This window comes from Ursus arctos, unplaced genomic scaffold (assembly GCF_023065955.2).
Source record: "Ursus arctos isolate Adak ecotype North America unplaced genomic scaffold, UrsArc2.0 scaffold_33, whole genome shotgun sequence".
Taxonomy (NCBI): domain Eukaryota; kingdom Metazoa; phylum Chordata; class Mammalia; order Carnivora; family Ursidae; genus Ursus; species Ursus arctos.
This window is the reverse complement of record NW_026623019.1, coordinates 22,201,417-22,217,199: the sequence shown is the minus strand read 5'-3', so window position 1 is coordinate 22,217,199 and position 15,783 is coordinate 22,201,417. Positions and strand designations below refer to the sequence as shown.

At 41.3% G+C, this 15,783-nt stretch overlaps 1 protein-coding gene across 3 annotated transcripts in view; it reads left to right on the top strand.

The window, feature by feature from the left end:
* FRMD3 (FERM domain containing 3) overlaps positions 1-15,783 on the top strand; it is a 295,847-nt gene that overhangs the window by 131,809 nt on the left and 148,255 nt on the right. The window lies entirely within an intron of this gene.

Sequence of the window (15,783 nt, the reverse complement as noted above, 5' to 3'; positions counted from 1 at the left end):
AAAATAGGAATTTTATTAAAATCATTCTCTCCCCCATTTTTATGTTGTGTCTTGAATATCTTCACATGCCTTCTTAAGAGTGAATCCCTGAAGCGGGCTTCTCACTTCTCTGCTCCATTTTGAGCAAGTGTTTGAGCACATTCTTATGCGTTGAGAACGGTGCCGTCAGGCTCTGTGTTGTGCACTGCTAAACAATGGACCAAAATGTTCTTTGAGTATGAAGTGCTGGTAGATTGCATCTGATTTTTTTCCCTTCCTTCAGGAAGCCCCTGTCTGCTGCAGAGAGTAGGGGGAAAAAGGCAGAAGAGAGTTAAAGATGAAAGCTGGTTTGTAATAGATGACAGTGGTTGTTAAAATTCACATCAAGCGTTCTCTGTATTTTTAGTTTCATAAAAAGCAAGGCACCCCTGACTCGGGTTGCTGTGCAGTCAGAAGAGATGTAAATATAACCGAGATGTTTTTGCTCCTTTGTGACTAATCACTTGAAGAAAGGGGGAGTGTGATAGTTGGGGAACCCAGCCTACGCCTTCCAGTCTCTAAATATTTGTGATAAATGGTTCTGGAGTGTGTGTGTGTGTGTGTGTGTGTGTGTGTGTATACACACATGCACGCATGCACAGGAATCCCCGCAGCACACAGAGGGTTGTTTCAGAGGCTATGTGGGCTACAGACTAGCTAATGGCCTGACTACTGATGGGAGAATCTTCGAGAATGATGCTATTGAAGTGAGGCATCAGGCTTTCACAAAGTAGAAATTATAGAGCCATGACGGGTTGCTCTTTTGCCAGAATAAGAAGTAGAATTTCAGAGGGAAAAAATGCAGCTTGGAAGAATTAGGAATGGAGGTGGGTGGAAATCCTACATTTCTGGAAGGTCATCCACCCAAATAAGGCTGGTGCTGGGGTTGTTGGAAGGGGCGAATGGCATAATCTCTGTGCAGTGCTTAGCAGGAGCCCTCCCTTATAGTTGGCACTCAGTAATTTGTAGCTGTTGTGCCTGTTACGATTGCAACCTTGCCATCCTACTTCTCACACTGAATTGTAATTTCCTGTGGGGTGGCCATGTCCAGACATCTATGCCAACATAGAAGACCTCCTGGGACTAACCTGTTGTCCTGTGGGATCTCCTCTTTCGATGCCTGGCCGCCTTAACTTTATCAGAATGTTCCTTGGGCAGGGCGCCTTGGTGGCTCAGTCGGTTAAGCATCTGCCTTCAGCTCAGGTCATGATCCTGGGGTCCTGGGATCCAGCCCCACACTGGGCTGTCCGCTCTGCAGGGAGCATCTGCATCTCCTTCTGCCCCTCCCCCTGCTCGTCATTCCTCACGCGTGCATGTGTGCGCAAGTGCTCTCTCAAGTAAATAAAATCTTCAAAAAAAAAAAATTTCTTGGGCAAGCATGACCAAATAGGACAGTGACATGCTTTGGGCCATTGCAGAGCGCCCCTTCAAAACCACATTACCTCTGTAGTTCTGTACGCATGAGTGTTCAAGCCACCCGTCTGCCTTGGCCTTCTGAGCTTCTCCTTCCTTCCTCTTTCCTGAAGAAGAGGATTTCTTGCTGCAAATAACGCTACTAACCTACATCTTAATAGGGAAGAACCAGGAAGTGGGACGTAAAGTCTTGTGGGTTTGGCATTGGGGAGGAATTTTTGGGGGTAAGGTTTTTCACAGCACCTGGAAGGTACAAAAAAAATTTAGGGAGGCTGAAGGTGTTCAGAGAAATGTTGTGGGTTCGCCCTTGAGTGCTCTTGAAATGTTCCTTGAAAACTAATAATGAAGAATTGAATTGTTCTTACATACTTTTGCTATTGACCTGCTCCTTGCTGAATGTGTCTGAGCTGTGCAAACTGAGCGTGTGGGCTCCCGTAGATGGATTGGGGCTACACGTGAACAATCTTCTCTTGAATGAATCTGCTTTCCTGCTTAGCTTTTCTTATTGGCCTAGGTTGAAGGCATTCTCCCCCCCCCCCCACCCCGAGCAAGCTTAGCTAACTGTGCAAGCGGTTTTGAATTTCTCCATAACCATTTAACAATTCTTGTTTGGCTGCTTTACCTCACCGTCTTTGATGGGCCAAGAGCTGCTCTCTCAGATTATGCTCAGAAACTGAGGGGTCCTTCTTCCCAAGGCTCTTGACAGATGGGACTATGAAGGAGTTCTATGTTTAATGGGACCCAGGTTGGTTGGTTGGTTGGTTGGTTGGTTGTTTTTAACTGTTGAGCTCAGTGCAGACATCTGTATACAGTTTCAGGAGAAATTCTATTGTATTAAGTTCTTGGGTACATTAAAAATTTCATAAAGAGAAATGATCTCTTTGTTCTCCCTGTATATGAATGGAAACTCCTAATCGACTATTGCCGTACTTTTCTTGGAGCTCTGTATGTTCAGGTTTTAAAACTATGGTCAGCAGGTGATTGCAGTTAGATCATGGACTCCAAACTCACTGAATTGTTGTAACAGAGTTGCCCAGGTAAATTGGTGAGGATTGTAAAGTGGGTGGCATTACTATTGTTTCAGGTGAGTATTTTAAAAATACTCAGTGGGGGTGGGGATGAGAGGAGCAAATCTTGCATATTATGCTAATTAAGCCAAGTGTTGGACCAGCCCTTGTATGATAGGTATAGGAATTTTCACAAACCTTCTTTTTCTCGTCCTTATGGGCACATGGTAGAATTTCATTTCCTTATCCTCTTTAAAGTCGGGCAAGATTTTTAACTTGCATTGGCTAATGAGCTGAAGTGACATATGTTTAAAAGATAGTGTGGGATTTACCACCTTCCCTTCCCACTGCTGTGGTGAGAGCTGGAACTGCTGTCAAGAGGAAGCCTCCATCATTCTGAATCCCTAAGCTCGGAGGCGAAAGGCTCTCCCCTGCCAATTGGCTTTGGCTATGTATTATAGGTGAGAAATAAACCTAAGTGCTGTTAACCCACTGACATGTTGGGGTTCTTTGTTACTGCAGCTTAACCAATCCTATCCTGACTGATACATCTTGACTCCCAACTCGTGATTGTAAATTTCAGTTTCAGCACTGAATTGTGGATTTGGATTTGTTAACATTCCAGAAGTATTTCAACCCCTCTGGGTCTCCGTTTTCTCCTTTCTGAAATGAGGGGTTTGGAGCAGATTCTTCCCATAGTATCTTCCAATGCCAACATTCTGTGATTCTGCCCTTAATATGAAAGTTAGTGCTTTTCCTTAACTGTTAATAATTCTAGTCTTCTCTTTTTGGATTCTGAAAGGCTAGAGTTCAAGCTTGAAGTTTGCCATTTTCTTGCTATGTGACTTTGGGCAGGTTGCTCAACCATTCTAAGCTTTATATTCCTCTCCTAGAAAATGGAAAGGCAACTAGCTCCTCAGGTTCATGTGGATTAAATCAGATGAATAGTTGAGGTAATTTAAAATAGAACATGGTCCAAAGTGCCAGGAACTAAGGAGGCTTTAAGCAAATGCCTGCCAATTCCAATCTGAGAAGAAGAGGTGATATTAGCATCTCCTATTCCCTGATGGAGCTCAGGGAGACTGCAGGGCCCAGAGGGCTTGGGCTATCTATTTCACGGTGCCTGCTAGAGAAATAAATGTTGCAGGTCATAGGCTAGAATAAGGAAAAAAAGCAGATATTAAATGAAGATGTATTTAAATTTTGGAAGTATTGATTAATGTAGACAATTTGCTTATGAAAGTAGTGTGCTTAGAATCTCGTCTCAGCTACCAGAATGAGGGATCACTTAAATGTATTTTCCCCCTTTGACTACTAAATAATGGAAGAAAGTATCTTTGTGTCCACTTTTATTTTGGATAATTACAACATTTTCTTGAGTTTTCTTTGTCTCCTGAGTTGATATATATATGTGTGTATGTATATATGTATGTATGTGTGTATATATGTGTATGTATGTATATGTGTGTATGTATGTGTATATACATATGTATATACATGTATGTACTTTTTTTTTTAAGAGTGAGAGACTGGGGGCGGGGTAGGGAGGGGGCGGAGGGAGCGGGAATCCTAAGCAGACTCCACTCCCAGCACAGAGCCTGACATGGGGCTTGATCTCACAACCCTGAGATCATGACCTGAGCCGAAATCAAGAGTTGGATGCTTAACCAACTGAGCCACCCAGGCACCCTAAGAGTTGCAGTTCTTATGTTCATATCCTCTGAGGTGTTTTTTTGGCTTCTTCCTTTTTCTTCCTTATTTTTAAGGTAACGTGTTGAATATTTTAGGTTTACAGAAAAACCAAACAGAAGTTCAGTTCCCATCTACTCCCTTCCTGCCAACCCCCACTCTCCCACATTATTTACATCTTGGGTTAGTGTGGTGCATTTGTTACAACTGATGAATGAATATTAATACATTATTATTAACTGAAGTTCGTAGTTTATATTAGGGTTTTACTTTGTTGTATAGTCTTGACAAATGTGTCCTATATCCACCATTAAAGTATCCTACAGAATAGTTTCACTGCCCTAAAAATCCTTTGTACTTCACCTATCCATCTCCCTCTTACCCCCACAACCTCAGCAACCACTGATCTTTTATTTTTTTTAACTATCTCTGTAGTATTGCCTTTTCCAGAATGCCATATTATGTAACCTTTTCACACTAGCTTCTTTCACTTAGCAATATGCATTTAAATATTCTTCATTTCTTTTCATGGCTCAATAGCTAATTTCCTTTTATCCCTGAATAATAACCCATGTATAAATGTTCAACTTTGTTTATCCATTCATCTATTAAAGAACACCTTGGTTACTCCCAATTTTGGCAATTATGAATAAAACTGCCGTAAACATTTGTATGCAAGTTTCCATGTGGACGTAAGTTTTTGACTCATTTGGGTAAATACTTAGGAGCACAGTTGCTGGATTGAGCCTGTGTTTAGTTTTGCAAGACACTGTCAAACTTTCTTCCAAAGTGGCTGTACCATTTTACTTTCCACCAGCAGTGAATGAGAATTCCTGTGGCTTCACATCCTTGTCAGCATTTGGTGTTTTCAGTGTTCTGGATTTTAGCCACTCAATAGGTATGTGGTGGGTATCTCATTGTTTCAATTTGCAATTCCCTAATGACCTACGATGTGGAACATTTTTTCATATGCTTATTTGCCATCTATATATCTTCTTTGGTGAAGTGTCTGTTAAAATTGCCCACTTTTAAATTGGGTTGTTTGTATCTTATTGTCACATCTTAAGAGTTCTTTGAGTCCATTGTCAAATGTGTGTTTTGCAAATACTTTCTCCAAGTCTGTGGCTTGTCTCTTAATTCTCTTAATGGTTTCTTTGCAGAGCAGAGATTTTAAATTCTAATAAACTTCAACTTACCAATTTTTTCCTCATGGTTTGCTGTTGTATCCAAAGAGTGATTGCCAAACCCAGGTCACCCAGGTTTTGTCCTATGATATCTTCTAGAAGTATTACAGTTTTGTGGTTTACGTTTCGGTCTATGATCTATTTTGAGTTCATTTTTGTGAAGGGTATAATGTCTGTGTCTAGATGATGATGATGATGATTTGGCATTTGGTTATCTAGTTGTTCCAGCGCCATTTGTTGAAAAAAAAAATTTTTTTTTTTTCGCCATTGACGTGCCTTTGCTTTTTTGTCAAAAGTCAGTTGTGACTATATTTGTGTGGGTCTATTTTGGGACTCTTTGTTCTGTTCTGTTGCTCTATTTGTATATTCTTTTGCCAGTACCACACTGTCTTAATCACTGTAACTTTATAGTAAGTCTGAACGTTGAGTAGTGTCAGTCTTCTGATTTTGTTCTTCATCAACACGGTGTTGGCTATTCTGGATATTTTCCTTTCCATATGAACATTAAAATCAGATTGTTTATATAAATTACTGAGATTTTGATTGGCTTGCATTGAACCTATAGTTAAAGTTGGGAAGCGCTGACATCTTAACAGTATTGAGTCTTCCTATTCATGAACATGGGACATCTCTCCATTTATTTAGTCTTTATTTCATTCATCACAATTTAATAATTTTTCTCACATAGATTTTGTACATACTTGTTGTTTGTACCTAAGGGTTTCATTTTGTTAATGTAAATGGTGTTGTTAATTTGAACTCCTAGTTGTTCTTGCTGATAATACGGGAAAACTATTCACTTTTGTATATTAGCTTTGTATCCTGCAGCCCTGCAATAATCACTTATTAGTTCCAGGAAATTTGTTGTTGATTCTTTTGGGTTTTGTACATAAACAACCATGTAATCTTCAAATAAAAAAAATTTTATTTCTTCCTTCCCAATCTGTATGCCTCCCTGCCCCTTAATGCATTTGCTAGAACTTCCAGTATGATATTGAATAGAAATGGTGAGAGGGAGTATCCTTGCCTTTTTTTGATCTTAGGAGGAAAGCATCTAGTTTCTCTCCATTAACTGTGATAAATGTAAGGTTTTATAGATGGTACCACGTTGATGTTATCCAGTTATTTCTTAACTATTTGAAATTTTGGGTATAATAGAATTAAGCAGACCTGGGTTTAAATATTGACTATGCTATTTTCTAGCTGTGTTTATCTTGGATAAGTTAATTAGGCTCTCTGAGCCTCGGTTTCTGTACCATGAAGGGTGGGGGAAGACTTCATTGACATTGAAGAAAGGATTGGACTTGAAAGACTAAAATTATTCTGAAGTGACTGCCTTCAGGAATTGGGTCTGTCGAGGACACTGAACCCCAAAATGGGAAGAAGAAAAAAATGGGGGAAGGAAAAATCTTTTGAGCACAGAGAAGTGGCAGAAATGTCTAAGAGCTAAAACATCAAATATGATTTATCAAGCATTGGGATGGATCTGTGTGTCAGTCAGAAGATAAATGGCCCTATGACTAAGTGTGGACACACAGCCTATCCTTTAGAATGAAAGCTGTGGAACAGGGGAGGTAACAGAGGCAAAACCAACCAAACAAAACCCAAAACCCCCAAGAAAAGCAAAGAGAAGGAAACCTTACCAAGTCCAGGGCACCCTGCCTGTTTATTTGACTATGGCACTCCTTCAGAAGACACATTCAGAAACCAGACAATAAAGCGGCCAGCCTGTTCTGGCTGCTGCTTCTTTTCATGGATGAACTATTTTTTGTTTGTTTTTTCTTCCTTAGGGCTTCTTAAAATTTCCCCAGTCTCGATACTATTAAGCCTCTAGATGTGAGGATGGCAGTGTATTTCTGTTTTTTTTTTGTTGTTGTTGTTTGTTTGTTTGTTTGTTTGTTTGTTTTCAGAAGGTGTGGGGACCACCAGGGCCTTGATCAGCAGTTGGGTTTTGACTCTCTGCCAATGAGCCTCATTGGGTGAGGTGGGCCACTTGTGTTTTGCCTTTTATTTTTGCAGCCAGATACTCAGTTTCAGGAAGCTATTGATTCCCTGCCTGCCTCACTGCCATGAGTGTCTGGCTTTAGTGGTTTTGTTATTTTCTAGTTTTCAGGTCACTGCTACAGTTCCAACCATGCCCTCCCCTCCCCCAACTTATGATTATTTCTTGTGCACAAAAATGCCCTTAATCAATCTAGCCTGTATTTTCATTTATCTTAGCCATAATCTACAATTACTCTATAGCAGTTGTATATTCAGAATTAGGTACTTCAGCTTCCTAAAACCTTGGTTTTACCTTCTATATATCTGAAAATATTTGAATAATACAAATCAACTTTTTTTAAATTGAAGTATGGTTGACACACAAGAGTACAGTTTCAAGTGTACACCGTAGTGATTCAACAAGTTTATACATTATGCTCAGCTCACCACAAGTGTAGCTACCATGTGTCACTGTACAACATTACTTTAAAATACCATTGACCGTATTCCCCATGCTGTACTTTTCATTACCGTGACTTACAGGTTTTCAGCTATGAAATGAGTTTCTTCCATTCCCCTTCACCCATTTGCCCATCCTTCCATCCACCCCTCTCCTCTGGGAACCATCAGTTTCTCTGTATTTGATTTATGGGGTCTGTTTCTGCTTTTTGTTTTTTAGATTCCACATATAAGTGAAATCATGATAGTTTTCGGACTTATTTCACTGTATTTCACTTAGCATAATACCCTCTAGCTCCATCCATGTTGTTGCAGATGGCAAGATCTCATTTTTTATGGTGTGTGTGTGTGTGATGTCGAAAACACACAGTAGATGAATATCCATTCATCTGTTGATAGACACTGGGATTTCTTCCATATTTTGGCTACTGTAAATAATGCTGCAGTAAACAGAGGGATGCATGAATCGTTTTGAATTAGTGTTTTCATTTTCTTTGGGTAAATACCCAGTGGTGGAATTACTGGGTCATGTAGTATTTTATTTTCAATTTTTTGAGGACCTTCCACAGTAGTGGTACCAATTTACATTCTCACCAACAGTGCACCGGAGTTCCAGTTTCTCCACATCCTCACCAACACTTGTCATTTCTTTTTGATTCTAGCCATTCTGAAGGGTGTGGGGTGATATCTCATTGTGGTTTTGGTTTGCATTTTTACTGATAATGAGTTATGTCGAGCAGCTTTTCACGTATCTGTTGGCAACACGGTCTGTTGTAAGTCTTTGAAAAAATGTTTACTCAGGTCCTCTGTTCACTTTTTTAAAAAAGATTTTATTTGTGGGGAGGAGAGAGAGAGAGAGAGAATGAGAATGAGAATGAACAAGCAGCAGGGAGGGGCAGAGGGAGAGGAAGAAGCAGACTCCCCACTGAGCAGGGAGCCTAACATGGGGCTCAGTCCCAGGACCCAGGATCATGACCTGAGCTGAAAGCAGACATTTAACCAACTGAGCCACCCAGGAGCCCTTCCTCTACTCATTTTTAAAATGATTATTTGGGGTTTTATCGTGTTGAGTTGCCATTCTTCATATAGCTTGGATATTAACCCCTTATTAGATATATCATGTACAAATAAATATCTTCTCCTGTTTGGCTAGTTGCCTTTTGTTGATGGTTTCCCTCATTGTGTAAAAGCTTTTTATTTTGGTGTAGCCCCAATAGTTCATTTTTGTTTTTGTTTCCCTTGCCTTAAGAGACCTATCTAGAAAAATGTTGCTATGGCCAATATCGGAGCGATTACTGCCTATGTTTTCTTCTGGGAGTTTTGTGGTTTCAGGTCTCATATTTAGGTCTTCAATCCATTTTGAGTTTATTTTGTGTATGGTATAAGAAAGTGGCCCTGTTTCATTCTTTTGCATGTAGCTGTCCAGTTTTCCCAGCACCACTTTCCCCACCAAATCAAAACAACTTTTAATAGTCTCAACTATGAGGGGTCCCTCTGTTCTTGTCTTTCTTTACATCTCTCCCTATTTAAACCGCTTTAATATTACTTCTTTCCTCATTGTCTTGGGATAATGCCATTTTCTGAATGAATGTCCCAGCCAACCATCGAATACCAGTTACTGTCTGCAATGAGAAGGAACAATTAACAAAGTAATACTTGCTATTTAAAATCCAATTATAAAAGTGAATCTCTTAAGAAATGCTCTGTTTTGGTGACTGCCATACCAAAACGTACACATTTATGCATATATGCTTGAAGTTTTTTAGCAGAGATATAAACAGAGCTTATAAAAACGTTCAATCAAGCCACGATATCTTTTTTAAGATTTTATTTAGAGAAAGAGCACGAGTGAATGGGAGAGAAACAGAGGGAAAGGGACAAGCAGACTCTGTGCTGAGCGCAGAGCCCAATGTGGGATTCCGTCGCATGTCCCCAAGATCATGACCTGAGCCAAAACCAAGAGTCAGACACCCAACTGACTGAGCCATCCAGGTGCCCCAGGCCACAATATTTCTTAAATTAATTAATGCTTGTCCTTGATAATAGAAGCAAAACTATTTAGTTCACCAGTTTCTCGTTACTGTTCTGTTTATCTGCCAATGAAAATCCATGGATTGAGAACCTTAATTCACAAAAGAAATGCAACTTCTAGGGAGAAGATCTACTCCTGGCAGCAAACCAAGCATTCGGTTTGCTGTCCAGGGCCTTATAATTGTCTAGAAGCCCCTTTGGAGTTTCTAGGTATCAAGCTGGGAATTGGATTCTTCCTTCCCTGTTATAGAACCAGCAGAGACTGACAATTCTGTTCTTCCCCAAATGGGTATCCGTGCAGGCTGCCCCTGTCAGGAGCAACTCACGTGAACGTAGGATGCTGAGCAACAGGGCTCTTTGAACAAAAGTCTCTAAGCCTCAATTACCAGAAAACAAGGTCTGGTAATCCCACTTCTGTTTGTCGTAGAGGATTCCTGGGGGGTATATTGCCTGCCCCAGAATGAACTATTCCCAGTGTCTTGGGTCTGTTTCTGATTCTTTTTTTTTTTTTTAAAGATTTTTCTTTATTCATGAGAGATGGGGGAGGGGGAGACAGAGGCAGAGGAAGAAGCAGGCTCCCATGGAGCAGGGAGCCCAATGGGGGGATTTGATTCCAGGACTCTGAGATCACCACCTGACTCAAAGGCAGATGCCCAACTGACTGAGCCACTCAGGCGCCCTGTGTTTCTGATTCTTGTAGTTGTTGTCTACTCCCCTCATCCCAGTGATCCTCCCTCATGTGTCTGGTCTGTGTTGGACCTTTCTTCCCCGCCGAAGGGTCCTAGGACCTCAGTGGCTACACAGCCTTAGGGAGCAGCTCAAGCTCTGTCCACTGAGGATTTTTTCTGGCTGTGAGGATGCCCCCAAGCACCTTCAAGGAAAACTCCACGAACACTTGGAAAGCCTCCAATTTGCCTCAGATCAGGGTCGTAAACTTAAAATTTTCCCGGGGTCAGGGAACTATGGGAAATGGAAGATGTGGAAGACTTCAAGATTCACTCTGCACAGAAAGGGGAGCAGATATTGAGCTTCAGCGGACCTTCATGGTCCAGCTTCCAGACCGTCCAGCTTTTCAAGGGTGACCAGCATCCAGATTTTCTGAGCAGGCTCCCAATTTAAAGATACAAAACCAATTTGTTGGTCAAATAGAACCTGGTAGATGGACTCCGCTCCTTGGTTCATTAGTTGATAATCTCCGTGCTTGGGTTTCCCTGCTGGGCCTACTGATTCATCTTCTTTCTTGAGTGAAAATTTTGGGTGCAATGAGCAGAAAACCCAATTCATACTGGTTGAAACAGCAAGGAATTTTGTTGGCAGTCCTGGAAGTTTGCACGTAAAGTGAGCGTCATGTTTGGTAATGTGGAAACACCCACTCGATCTTCCTGTGAATATTTTTGCTCCGCCCTGTGTTTTCATTCTCGGGCTGGTTTTTACATGGCTGCAGCAGTTCCAGGCCTCACACCTTTGTATGTATAACAACATCCAGAGGGGCAGAAAAAGGCTCTTTTCAAGCTTTCTCAGGAGAGCGAACAAGACAAGAAACCTCAGTTGCTGCTCATGTCCCATTGACCTAAACCGGGTCATATGCCCTTTCATGAACCAATGAGACAAGCAGGGTGGGATTCCCCTTACACCAGCCAACCTGGAGGTGGGGGTGAGTTCTGGCTCCCTGAGGCTCATGGACTTTGCATGTAGTTGTGTGCGTGTGTGTTATGTGTGTGTGTGTGTGTGTGTGCGTGTGTGCCTACCTGAACAAAATCTGGGTTCTATTAGGAAAGACAAAGGGGTATATGGATGCTGGGTAATTAACCAATGAAATCTATAATAGGCTTATATTTTCTAAAACTGACTTTTTGCAAGCCTCGTGTTGGAGTAGATAACCCAGTGCCCCTTTCTGCCAGTGTCTAAATTCTAATAATGGGCACTGGATGCTGTCCCAAATTCTTATGTTGTTTCTTCTGTGTCCACATTGAGAATGGTGGCAGGGAGGCAAATTGAGTTCCTACAATACCTTGGGCATAGGTGGTGGCCCGGGGTTTGACATCCTTACCAACAAACTTAACATTTCTGGATTGATCTTTAAAAATCTGTAATGCATGGGGAGAATACTAGCTACTTCAGTGGGCTGTCAGGATAGTAAATACAAGGAATGTAACACAGTTCTTGGTGTATGATAAGTGTTCGATGAGTAGTAATTATCACGAGATTTATACTTTAATTCCTGAAGGTAGCTATTCATATTCTAAACCTTGATTTGTAACCATACATTAAGTAGTTTTGGATTGGTAGTCTTCTCCTCCTCACCTAACCAGTATCTGAAAGGTAATAAAATGGCTTGGCTTAGAGGTTTAGGAATTAGGGATTGAAATCTGCCATGCTTTTTCACTGGACAAGCCACGTCTGATTAAGCCAATTGAGTTCTCTTGCTCTTCTTCAAGGACAAATATTGTGTTGTTTTTACTTCAGTGGAACCAGGCAGTTGAAGCAAATACATCATCAGCAATTAGTTGTAAGAGGAGTTAAGCAACAGAATTGAGAACTTTGTCTCTTTGTTCACTTTTTCTTTCCCAGAGGCCAGTGCGGGGAGGTAAACACTGTTCCTTTCACCTTCTTTGTATCTAAAAAGTTCTATAAAGTTGGGTACGAAGATTTGAGATTCAGATTATTCTTAATATTATTGGTCATGACCTCTTACTGTGGTATGTGTTTTGCAGTTTGCAACATGCTTTCATATTTTACAAACTAGAGTTTTAAGATCTATGAGATTATACATTGCGTTTGGTTCACTATCTCAAATCTCTGTCCCAGTGTCTTGCAAAATAGATATTTAACGACTACATGAATGAGTCTCAAATCTACCTCAATGGGTTATTCTGGAAGTTACCATTATTTCTCTTTTACACTAGAAGAAATGAAGTCTCAGATTTCATGACTTGCTTAAGGTCAGCCAACTGATAAGTGGTGGAAACAGAACTCCAACACAGTGGCCTATTCTTTCTTTCCAGTACATACTTGAGGGTGGGGAGGAGAGTTAAGTTTTTTGAAAAGTAGGCTAGTTTGTGATTACAAAAATTAGGTTCCTTTCCAACCTATGGGAGAGGACCCTGAGAGAATGTGGGAATTATTGTAAGAAATTCAGGGGTATGCACACACCCACCAAGAATTATCAGAAAATTGGCAGAGAAGGTGGAGAGAGGACCCAGCCCCCTTTACCTGTTGAGGCTCCTGGAATAAAGAAATCCCAGAAGCACCCAGAATCTGGTGGCGGTTTGGATCTGAGCATCTCAAACTCTTGATGGGGAGAGACCAGTACTAGATTTTTGTTCCTTCAATCTGTTTTGGCCCAATAGGTGTTTAAAAAAACAAAACCACCCCCCCTTCCCAAAACACACACAATGAAAATAAAATACTCTTAATTTCCACATTTCATGGACGACCAGTAATTGCCTCACAGTCTACAGACCACATCTTGACTAGCATTAGTTTTGATTTTTAACACATTAAAAAAAACTACACTTGAAAAAAACTGTATTCACGATATTTTAATACAGTATTTGTAAATCAATCCACGGTATGCTTTAGATGGTGAGGACCAGTAGTCTTGAGACAGAAATTTAAACATGTGTGATAAATATATTCTTTGTTCAGTGCTGTCAGTGCATTTCTGAGACATACTGGATGACCTCATTTAGAGACAGCATCCAGTCTGTACTTAAGGCCCTTTCTTGAGGCAAAGATCATACACTTATGTCCTAATGTTTTTCTTATGTGCTACTATTGTGATAAAACACGACTTAGGTAATAGTTCTAAAGAATTTATATTAGCTGTTTGAATTCCCCTCCCCCATTCAGTGAGTCTTGAAAGGACAACTGCTGTCTTGTGGGAGAATCAAAAATTTGACATTAAAAATTGAAGGCCTTATACTTGAAATCTTTGATAACTATTTCTCCACATAGACCTTGAAGGGTTTGGGTGAAAGTTGGCTAATTCCACTATGCTTGTGGAATCTCTGTCTCCACCGGGACTTTAGTGTCTTCCAAAGGCTCGCCATCTGTTCCCAGACCCCAGGTTTTCCATGAGAAAAACCAATGCCTCATTTATTTGATAACTTCCAGGGTGCCAGGCAGGGTGGTGAACAGTGGCTTCTACTCTCAGGAAGCTCGGGAGGAAGCAAGTGGAGGATCTGAGTCAGTTCAACAGAGTTCCAGGAGTGGGAGTTGGGAGCAGATCCAGTGTTCACCCCAAGGCCCTCCCCTGCCATGAGGTGTGGAACTGGCAGCTGGACCCCTCACACCCGACCCTGAGTGAGCTCTTCTGACCCTTGGTGCTGGGCCCAGATGGTCTTTCATTTAGCATAAGAACTGGGCTTCATGCACAGAAATGATCATAATAGGAAGTTAAATGCCTGAAGAACGTGGTCCAGATTTCCAGGCAGAGCAGAGCAGAACGTGGGGCTGTAAGCTGGCTTTCTTGGCACGAAGCAGCCACACGGAGCATCTCAAGATGACGAGGCTGGCTGGCAGCCTGGAGATGCAGGGGCAATTTCTGTTGCTGAGATCGGAAAACACTTTCATTTTTGTGAGTTGAGGAATAGACAATTCTCCATGGGGAACATGGGATTTTTTTTTTTCCTAGTGATGTCGCAGGCAGGTGAATGTTTGCACTTCTCACACATGGGGGAAATTCCCCTAGACCCACGCTTCTCAAAAGGAACGAACATGGGGGTAACCAGGGGATCTTGCTGAAATGTACCTCGGGTTCAGTTGGTCTGGAGCTGTGCCCGAGACTGTTTGCAATGAGCTCCCTCCTGGGTGATGCTGAGGTGCTGCTCTGTAGTATTGCTGGTCTGTGGGTGGCACTTTCAGGCACAGGGACCTGGGGGCCTGGAAGTGTAGAAACTGGCCTCAACCGCTTTTGTGGAAGATACCGATTTCTGTTTCAGGCCCCACTGCTGTATTCCACTCGACGCCATGTTTACAGTGGCCTTTCCTTGTCTCAAGGGTCTTACCGTAGTATGAGAGTAGGTATTGGTTGATGAGTTTAATCATTTAAAAAAGTCTTGGTTGTGCTTTTAAGTACATCTTCAGGGCAAAATGCTCGCTGTCAGGCACTGTCAAGTTCTGCTCCATCCCACATCATTACAAAGCATTGCTTTGACCCACATATCTTGTCTGTCTGGCGTATGGTGGGGGCAGTCCACTGTTGTAAATCCCGATGCAGAGAGCTTGGCAGTCCACTCGCAGAATGACAGACTCGCATGTTATGTTCCGTGATTTGATTCCTCAGCAGCCTCTTAACTACGGATGCATTACGGAGCAAATCTGTAAAAGGAACTAAATCCATTGATTATATCGTGGGCCTTAGATTCAGCTGTCACCAGATACAGCTTGTCGTTTGAGCAGCCAGGGTTAAAAACAATGAGAAATCTAAAAACAAATTCCATTTTGATGCTTTGTCCCTTTTGAGCTACGTTAGGTGGTTTCTTTTAGAAGGGAAGTAAAGGCTCAAAGTTTATTCAAAATTAAACTCAATGTGATTTCAGGAGAACTGGGGCTTCGTATCACGAAATGTGCTTATATGCCCAAGTCTTTTATTCAGTGCAGTGGATCCCAGACCAGTGAGTGGCTTTTTCATCAACTTTCTGAGCTGATGTTAGTAGTTTCTAATGAAAAGATAACTCTGTAACACAGATCAAACTCTTCCAAAATTATTTTTAGTGGATTGGAGGAGTCGCTCACTTAATATCTCTAATTTCTTCATTTATTTTTATAGGTCACATTCCACCCCTAAAATATTCCATGGTCCTGTCAGCAACTTCGATTGAAGCAGAAATTAATCTTATCAAATATCTTGATGAGGACTTGGAAGAGTCCTTGCTATTAACAGGGTTTTGTGGTAACGGTATTCATCTTAATCAGATTTGGCTGACAAATCTCTCACAGAATTTTAGAAGGAAAAATAACCTGACTCATTTTGCCCATGTGAAACAGCTGGAGAG